Here is a 10,507-nt window from a genome sequence, read left to right as displayed (position 1 = left end):
ATTGTCAGTGAGAAGGGTATTGAAGTTGATCATGCCAAGGTCAAAGCAATACAAGAAATGCATGCGCCCAAAACTGAGAAGCAAGTCAGAGGTTTTCTCGGTCGCTTGAATTATATCTCAAGATTCATTTCACACATGACTGCCACATGTGCTCCTATATTCAAGCTTCTTCGGAAAGATCAGTCTTGTGATTAGACCGAAGACTGCCAGAAAGTTTTTGATAGTATTAATGAGTATCTTCTTGAGCGTCCGATTCTATCTCCGACTGTTGAAGGAAGACTGTTGATCATGTATTTGATTGTGCTTGAATAGAGTATGGGTTGTGCCCTTGGTCAGCAAGATGAGACTGGAAAGAAAGAATATGCAATTTACTACCTCGGTAAGAAGTTCACCGATTGTGAGACTCTGTATTCTATGCTAGAAACGACTTGTTGCACATTGGCTTGGGCTGCTAAGCGTCTGCGTCAATATATGTTAAATCATACCACTAGGTTGATATCCAAAATGGATCCAATCAAGTATATTTTTGAGAAGCCTGCTTTAACTGGGAGGATTGCCCGTTGGCAAATGTTGTTATCTGAGTATGATATTGAATACCGATCTCAGAAAGCGATCAAAGGTAGTGTCTTGGCTGACCATTTGGCTCATTAACCGGTTGAATACTACCAATCAGTACAGTATGATTTTCCTGATGAAGAGATCTTGTACCTGAAAATGAAAGATTGCGATGAACCGTTGCTTGAAGAAGGGCCAGAGCCTGGTTCCCGTTGGGGCATGGTATTTGATGAAGTTGTTAATCAATATGGTAATGGCATTGGGGCAGTAATCATTACTCCCCAAGGCACGCATTTTCCTTTTACAGCTAGATTGACTTTCAAGTGCACAAACAACATGGTTGAGTGTGAAGCTTGCATTATGGGGCTAGAAGAGGCCATTGATCTCATAATCAAGTACTTAGATGTCTATGGAGATTCAGCTTTGGTTGTGAATCAGATCAAAGGTGAATGGGAGATGAATCAACCCGATTTGATACCATATAGAGACTATGCGAGGAGGATTTCAACTTTCTTTACAAGGGTTGAGTTTCATCATATCCCTCGAGATAAAAACCGAATGGCAGATGCTCTTGCAACTTTGGCTTCAATGATTGTGGTAAAGTATTGGAATGAAGTTCCCAATTTGATTGTGATGCGTCTTGATAGGCCAGCTCATGTGTTTGCTGTTGAAGAGGCCAAAGATGAAAAGTCGTGGTATTTTGATATTAAATCTTTTCTCCAAAGTCAGATTTACCCGCCTGGGCCATCTTTGAAAGATAAGAAAACTTTGAGAAGATTATTCGGCAGTTTCTACCTGAATGGTTGTGACGTACAAAGATTGGCATGAGATGCTCCCATTTGCTTTGCATGGGTATTGTACATCCATCCGCACTTCAACAAGGGCAACCCCTTTCTCGTTTATTTATGGTATGGAAACTGTGCTCCCGGTAGAGGTTGAGATCCCATCACTGTGTGTGCTGATGGAAGCCAAGTTGATTAAAGCTGAATAGTGTCAGACCAAGTTTGACTAGTTGAATTTAATTGAGGAGAAGAGATTGACGGCCATGTGTCATGGTCAATTATATCAGCAGAGAATGAAGAAAGCTTTTGATAAGAAGGTCATACCTCGTATGTTCAGAGAAGGCGACCTTGTGCTCAAGAAGATTCTATCTTTCAAACCAGATTCTAGGGGCAAATGGACTCCTAGTTATGAAGGCCCATATGTTGTTAAGAGAGCCTTTTCAGGCGGTGCTTTGATTGTTACAACTATGGATGGTGAAGAGTTCACTCGTCTTGTGAACGCAGATGCAGTCAAGAAATACTTCGCCTAAAAAGAAAAGAATAGATCGCTAAGTTGAAAACCTAAAAAGGAGGCTTAGGCAAAAATGAGGCTCTCGGTGGATTGAACCCGAAAGGGCGATCCAGGCAAAAATTAGAGACATAAAAACAGAAATAATTATCCCGATAAATTGAGTACCCCACCTTGGGGCAATTTATGCAAAATTTAGGGATCATGGCAAGTAACTGCATCCTGCTGATCTTTAGTTTTGAAGACTTTCTTGAGTACAACGTGTGATTCTGATTCACCATTCTCAACTGACGCCAAGAGCACAGTGGACGTCAAGAGTTGGTAAAAGGATTATTGATCATTGTATTCAATGTAGCCTTTTTCCACGTAAATTACAAGTTTTCAACTTTTGTAAAAATCTATGGAGTCTTGTCATTTACAGACTACCATTCTATTAAATAAAGTAGAGTTTTTTATCCAATTGTTTCTACTCTTATTTGTTATTCAGCCAAACGAATTTAAATTTTTATTATGATCATTTTTGAAATTGAATTTTAAATTAAAACCGTATTTTCTTAAATATATAAAAGCATTTATTTTAAGCAATCAATCTCATTTAAAGAAATATCAACAGTAGTTTGAAAATGGTAAGCCCTAAGTGAAGAGCATTATTGGTTCTCCCCAAGCAGTTGGCGTGACTCTTTTCATGCTCAGCAGCCTTTTGGAAACTGAGTTTTTGATGATATCCCTAGCTGAGTTTGTTTCCCCGACCAAGTTTGTTGGCCTCCCTTGAGTTGTAGGCGCGTTATTCCAGCAATTATATGGTTTCGGCATAATTTTGTTTCTCCGCAAGTCGTCAGGATTGCTCCTTGATTCTAGCAAATTTTGTGTTATCCTCTGCAGGGTTGTCTCCCATTTGATATTGTGTTGACTTAAAATTCCCCGCAGACTTTGTAGCAGCTTCCTCAGCAGATCCTCTCCTTTCTTCCCCAGCCAGGGTCGAGCCTTCGAGATGTTTGATGTTTTCTCTAGCAGTTGTTTCCCTCTTACGTGGAGTAGTCGAGGGTGGTATCGATGATCCAGATCAGTGACAGTTGTATCCTTTATGATTGTTTTGTCAGCATGGTCATCATATATACATATACATATACATATACATATTTATAAATTTCATTATCGCATCATTTCACTTTATGATTCATTATGCCTTTAATCCTCTGCTATGGTGGTACCCTTTCCCCATGCAGATTTAGTGTATCTGTCCTCTTTCAATTTGTAGAGTGTCAGCCCAATAAGCAAAGAAACTTTAACCTTTCTCTTTTCCCCACTGAGTTATTTCCTCGTGGATGATTATTATTTCAGTTTTCTCCCCAGTTGATTATCTGGATGGAACCACTCCCCTTAGGTTATATCCTCATTGGGTTGAGTCCTTTGATTGACCTTTTCTTTCTAAATCTTACCTAGATAGAAGTTTTTGGTCCCCTGAGAGCCTATTACCCAGTAAATGGTAATATTCTTCTCATGTTTGTTACTTCTGCCCAATACTCGGCAAGAACAACCTTGTTCCCCCAGTGGATTCGTTTCTACGTCTCCCAGGAAGTATGTCCTTGATATGTTCATCCTAAGAGATGACGGATATTTTCTTCCCCTGCTTTGAGTTTATCCTTGATATGTTCATCTTAACCGGTGACGGATATTCTCTTTTTATTTTATACCCAGTAAAAAGGTAGGTGTAATCCCTATTTTGTTGTTCCCCAGAGAGTTAATCCTTGATATGTTCATCCTAACCGGTGACGGATTTCCTTCTCTTTGCGGTCTTCTTCCTAGTAACCAGTAATTGTAAATCCTACTTTTATCCCCTTTGTAGACTTTATCCTTGATATGTTCATCCTAACCGATGACGGATACTCTCTTTTTGGTATTCTATCCAGTAACTGATAGATACAATTAATATTTCTCCCCTCTGAGTTTATCCTTGATATGTTCATCCTAACCGATGACGGATATTCTCTTTTTGGTATTCTATCCAGCATTCGATAGATGTAATTCCTATTTTGTCAGAAAGTTTATCCTTGATATGTTCATCTTAATCGGTGACGGATATTCTCCCTAGATCCCCCAGGCAAGTCTATCCTTAATATGCTCATCCTAACCGATGACGGATTTTCTTTCCTTTGAGTCTATCCTTGATATGTTCACTTTAACCAATGACGGATATTCTCTCTCTTTGGTTTTCTGCCCGGTAACCGGTAGTTGTAAACCCTATTTTGGCTTTTCCCCAGCAGTTTATTCTTACCCAGTAACCGGTAATGAATACACCTCCTGGTTGCCTTCAGCGAGTCATCCTTGATATATTTACCCAAACCGGTAACGGATGTTCTCCCTGTCAGATTTTTGTTATTCCTTTGCCCAGCAACCGGTAATGGATAATAGACTTTTGCTCCTCCTGTGTTGAAGATCTTTTCTTTCCCAATTGAGTTTGAGTGCGCATTTCCTTAGTGAAATCGTCGTTTCCTACTTGGTTCGAGTATTTCAGCTTTGTCCTGATCTACCCTTTTCCCTTGCAGATGTTCCTTTTGTTCCCCGGCTGACTCTTTCCATCGATTTATTTTCATGGAATCCCTCGAGTCCCCCAGTTGTTTTTAAGTCATAGCCTGGCCTACGCGCAACCTTTTCATCCCCCCAGAGTCTCGGTCTCCCCAGTGAGTTTTCCTTACGGAATGCATTATACTTCTGTGGACTTTCAGTCTCTCAAGATTCTTTTCCTTTGTGGCAATATCTCCCCACAAAGATTATTTCAACATGACATTCCATATGCATCGTAAGGTCTCTTAGGGACCAAAATTTGTTTCTATATGTTGTTATTTAAGCCCATTCTACTGAGTCGATGCGAAGATTTTAACCTTCATCTCCTCAGTTAGAATTTCCTTAAATAGGGGTGGTTGTAAGACCCCAATTTTGACCCTAAGATCCCTCATGCTTTCTCATCATATGCATTGGCATTGGGATCACAACTTGGCATCCTCCTTACCCATCATTCATTGGATTTGTATTGGGAGATATCACCAAGCACTATTTGATTGTATCATACTTTGTATCTTTATCACTTACTAACCAAAATACCAAAAATATGTCTTTGTATTTGTCTAACTCTTTTGTAGGTAGTGCACATGCTCACCTTTGATTCATCAAGCTCATATCTAGGGTTTAAGACCCTCAATGCAAGGAGCTAAATCAAGAAGTGGTCTACTATGTCCCTAGGCATCATATATGAATCTCCATGAGCTTCACATGCTAAGTTTTATCAAAGTAATCATCAAGAGTTTGGAGATGGTTTACCTTGGAAACCCTAATTCATCTAGGTATCTTGTGTAACTTCTTCAATAAGCTTCTTCAACAATTGATCAAATAATTCAAGGGATACTTCAAAATTCATCATATTATGCATATATGATCTCCCATGAGTCCCAAAGGTTAAGAGAACTGCAAGTTAGCAAGTTGGTTGATGGTGGTTGACTAGAGGAATTCATCTGATCAAAACTGGGGTTCCCTAGACCCTATCTCCTACAATGTTTATCATATGAAAATGATTCTAAGATCAAAGTTACTCTAAATGAAATTACAAACAACTTTCATGTTGAGTTCTAGAGCTAGTTTTGCTTGGAAAGTCATTTTGTATGGTTTAAAGATTATAGGTCATTTTGTCTAAATCCTAATTTGGAGGTCAACTTCCCAAGACCATAACTTGCTCAATTTTTATGAGATGAAATATTTACAAGTTGCACTATCAAGTTCAATATGTCTACTTCAACTTTGATGTTTGGAGGAAGAGTTGATTCAACTTTTATGTGCATGTGATATGAGGATACATTATAGTTCATTTTGGACCAATGCCATTGAACAAGTGATTTTCCTCAACTTCAAAAATGAATACCTCATTCATATTAAATCCAAATGAGGTCAAATTTTGGGCCATTTTGAAGGAATTTGAGAGTTACAACTTTGATGAAGAAACTGTTTTCATTTGAAGCTCACATAAAAAGTTGGCCAAGGTGGAATAAGTGAACATATGGCTTGACACTTAGAAATTTTTTTGACATGTTTGATTTTCCCAACTTTCACCTCAAAATTCATCATGATCTAAGCTTCAAATGAAAAAGTGTTCAACATGAAAGTTGTTCCTCTTGATCTAATATTTCCAAAAAGTCCTATTTCATCCATTTTGGACAAGATTTGAATAGGTTGCACATGGCTTGAACATTGGATCATCATTTGGCAAGATTCAACTTGAAACTTCCATACACCATTGCCTAGCATTCCAACATGATCTCAGCATTGCTTGTACTCAATTATGGATCAGAAGAAGTGATTGCATGGGCCTGTTACACGCTCATGCACCCATGCGATGTACATTTCTATTTTTGGATTCCATTTCAAGTGTGCAAATATCAATTGGTTTTTCTATAAATAGAGCCCTCTATGCTCATAAACAAGGACCCTGCGTGCCAGCTTTGAATCCATACCTTCAAACCCTCTCATTTCAAAGATAACCTTGACAATTTCCATTGGAAATTGAGTTTGAATCTCACTGTTTTGAGATTCGAAACTGCAAGAGTCCTGAGCTTTTCATCCATTCAATTCTACTCCTTCAAGTGTCCTGAACAAGATCAAGAGCAAGCAAGAGCAAGATCAATCAAGCACAGACCTGCATTGAAGGTATTTTCCAAAAAAAATCATCTCTTTGATTCTCACTCAATTCTCCATAATTCTCTTGGATCTTTGGTTGTCTGAAGTCCTACCAATGTAGGCAACAAGATTGAGTTGCTTTGAGGTCAAACCGAAGCAACTCAGATCATGCACCTCAAATTTTAACTCCTTGTATCTCTCAATATACTTGGAGTTAGGATAAATTGAGGCCAGATTCGAGCTCAGAGGCATTTTTACTTTAAATTCATGTCCTTATTTTTAATTTTGGTGATGGTTATGGATGAACCAGTCCTGTGAAGCTCACCGGAGAAGGAGACCGGAGTTTTGGCTCCGGTGGTGAATTGGCTTTCATCTGAGCCACTTGATCCATTTGAATTGATCTAAGCTCATGCGTTGAAACTGATTACCACGTGTGTTACGCTTTGACTCGTGACTATGGTGGATGTGCGCTAGCAGCCACTTGATCAGCCACCTCAATTAATGAGGAAGATCAAGTGGCCCACGTTTTTTCTCATTTTCTGATTTTCATTTTATTTGGTTTATTTTCATTAATTCATATTAATTTTAATATTAATCCCAAAAATATGAGAGTTTCACCAAAAAAATTCAAATAAATTCCTCTTTCATTTTCTGAATTAAAATTAATTTTTGGATCATTATTAATATTTTTCATGATTTAATTGATTTTGTGAATATTTTTAATTGTTTAAAAATACTTTTAAGCTTCCAAAAATTATGAAATTTTTTCTCCAAGGTCCTTTGACCTTGTTTGACCTATGATACATCTCATGGCCATTTATTTGGTGTTTTGATGAGGTTTTAGGATTTTGACAAACTATAATTTAATTTAATGTATTATTTAATTAATTGTAATTGTTTAAATGCAAAATAAATTGTGTTGAGCTTCTAACATTGACTTGTTGAGTTGAACTTGTGTTGTTGGGCCTTGGTCAAGGTTGATTTGACTTTGTTGAGTTAAAATCATTGGATATAGGGGATTGATATACATTTCATCTCCCAAAATGAATGAATTATTTTAATTTGATAAAAGTCTTCCTTTGACCAATTTGTGTTAATTCCATTCTCCATCCCTCTTCATCTTAATCCCCTTCTATGTTCATTCATGTCATGGACTTATGATATCTCTAGATCCTAAGGCTAGTTGATTGCAAAATCAACATAAGTGTGGATGAAAATCAACATAAGTGTGGATGAGATTAGGTTCACCTCTTTTGCATATTCTTTTTGTGTGTGGTATGTTTTAGGAGCATGGTCCATTATACTATGTCTCTAAAATGCATTAACACCAAAATTTATATTGCCCGGCCTCAAATAGTTGTGACTTCTACATAAGTCCAATTATGATTGCTTAACATAACGCTAAATTTGTGACACAAAAGGCATAGCATTCTAGTAAGTGAGATTGTAAGTCTCCCCTCTTTCATGGTATTGTGTGGAAACTTTATCTTTTTTCCTTCCTTTGAAAGATGTCTTGGTTCAAGGATTCATGCTTATGAATAGTGGGTTGAGTGTTCTCCAAAGAATGACTTAAACAAAACAAAAGCAAAAGCAATACTAACTTCTAATCAACTAACAACTAACATTCAATTTCAAGCCATTTATTTTTTATGCACTTTAGTTTTGAGCTCTTATTCATTTTCCATTATTCATACAATTTAACTTGTTTACTTTAATATCATTTTCACTTTGCTCATTTGAGCCATATCTTGTGATTATTTTGTGATTGTATATACTTGTTTGTTTTCTTTTGACCTTAATGTACATAATAACAACAAAAACCCTAAAAGACATTTTGTATGGACTGTTGGTTTGCTCTGAGAGATTGGACTTAGAATTAGGCAACACTCCCTGTGCAAAAGGACTTGGCCAATGCCAACTTTCATGAAACCAAGTGCTTGTGAAGTGAACTTTCATTTGATACAAGTATTGTGATCCCATTTGAGTTCATCTGCAACATGATCTTTTGGAGTTGTTACTTTAAACCTGTGTCTAATGCTTATATTTGAAGTCATCCGATACATGGAAGATTATGAAGAAGATCATGAAGTTGCTAAGCTTGGATGTGGCTATCTTTATTTGATGCCTTGATCTTCATCTTACTATTTGTGTATTGATATTGCTTGATCATCCAGAAGATATGAGACACTTATCACTTACATTCAATCACACAACAATGATAACAACTTCCAACAATAAACAGAAGACGCATTTATAATGAAACATAATTCACTCTTGCTTAAAAGCTTATGAGTGATTCACAATTACAACACAAAAACTCAGTCTAATTCAAGCATCTAAGTGATACGAGAATAGCTCGCAAATAACAATGAACAAACTAAACCCTAACAAAGACTATCACATACGCATCTTAGTTGTTTTCTTAGATTTATAATCGTCCTTTAAATAGCCCAAAAATAGCATGGGCTTCAGGCTAAATAATCAGCGAATCCAAATCAGATTGCTGCAGAATCTTTTGCAGAATCAAATTAAATCAAATCAAATATGATCAAATCAAATATGATGTCTCCTTAAATGTTTTGACATCCTTTCTTAGGAAACAAGGCAAAGCTTAAACCGACTTTTGCTTCTAAAATAAACGCTTCTTGGACCACAAAATACGTGAATCAAATCTTCAAAGAATCTTCACTAAACTCATGCTAAAAAAAACAAATCTCCCAAGAATGTAAAACCACAACACGACACTATGTGGTACAAGCATGTCAAGACATCTTGTCCAACATCTTGCTATTTCACTTATTTTAACAAAATGCTTTCAATCACAATACAAACAACCTAACTTCCTCGATCCTTACTCGCCCGATGGAGGACTCGCATTTTCTCCTCTACCTCTCGATCACCGAACGGACAATGAGCTCAATCTTCATCCAAGAAATAGACAAAGCAGAAAGACATGTGTATTTCTTAAGCAAAGTGTTCAATGGAGCTGAGACACGCAACTAGAATATGAAAAAACTGGTGTTGGTCGTTATTACAACTGCGATAAAACTCGGGCCATACTTCTAGGGACACACCATCCTGGTAAAGACCTAATTATCGCGTCCGACAAGTTTTAAAGAAACCTAACCTAGCAGGAAGGATGGTTTTTTGGTCAGTAAAGCTCTCAAAATACAACATCCAGTACATTCCGAGGGGAAGCTTCAAATCTCCAGCCCTATCTAACTTTGTAGTCGAGCTCAGTGTGTGTGTCGACGAAAACCCCCTTCAGAATGGGCGTTATTCGTGGATGAAGCCTCCAATGTAAAAGAAATTGGTGCATGAATAGTGCTCGAAGGAACATATTATATAGTTACTGAGTTGGCGTTGAAGTTCGAGTTCACCGCCAGCAACAACCAGGACGAATACGAGGCTCTCATTGTCAGTATGATCCTCGCCTTAGAAACTGGAGCCACTAGATTAAAGGCCAAAAGTGACTCTCAGCTAATTTCCAATCAAGTATCAGGACAATATTAGGCCAGGAGCCCCAGTTGATAAAATATCTACATAAGGTACGGAATTTATCCTTGTGCTTCCTCTCTTTTGAAGTAGAACACGTCGCCCATAAGCAAAACTTCAAGAAATATCTTTTGTCCAAAATAGCCACCTAAAAGGTTACGGGGTTTAATAGGACAATCATACCAGAGACTCTCGCGTCCCCTTACATCGAGGGAGATGAAGCTTACTTCTTGGAATTTGTCCCTGAGTCCAGTTGGATGTCGTCCATATTACACTACTTACAATCGGGTGAACTCCCATCGGATGAGGGAGAAGCTAGAAAGCTCAGAAGAAAAGCTGCCAAGTACACCCTAATCTCAGGGAAGCTTTAGAGAATGCGGAAGGCTACACCCATGTTGAGGTTCCTGAGAGAGAATGATGTCGCCCTAGTACTCACAGAAGTTCATAAGGAAGCCTACAATCGTCACATCGGCGAAAAAGGTCTCGCTCATAAATTACTAAA

Source organism: Lathyrus oleraceus, chromosome 3 (genome assembly GCF_024323335.1).
Source record: "Lathyrus oleraceus cultivar Zhongwan6 chromosome 3, CAAS_Psat_ZW6_1.0, whole genome shotgun sequence".
NCBI lineage: Eukaryota > Viridiplantae > Streptophyta > Magnoliopsida > Fabales > Fabaceae > Lathyrus > Lathyrus oleraceus.
Note: the sequence above shows the minus strand (reverse complement) of the source record.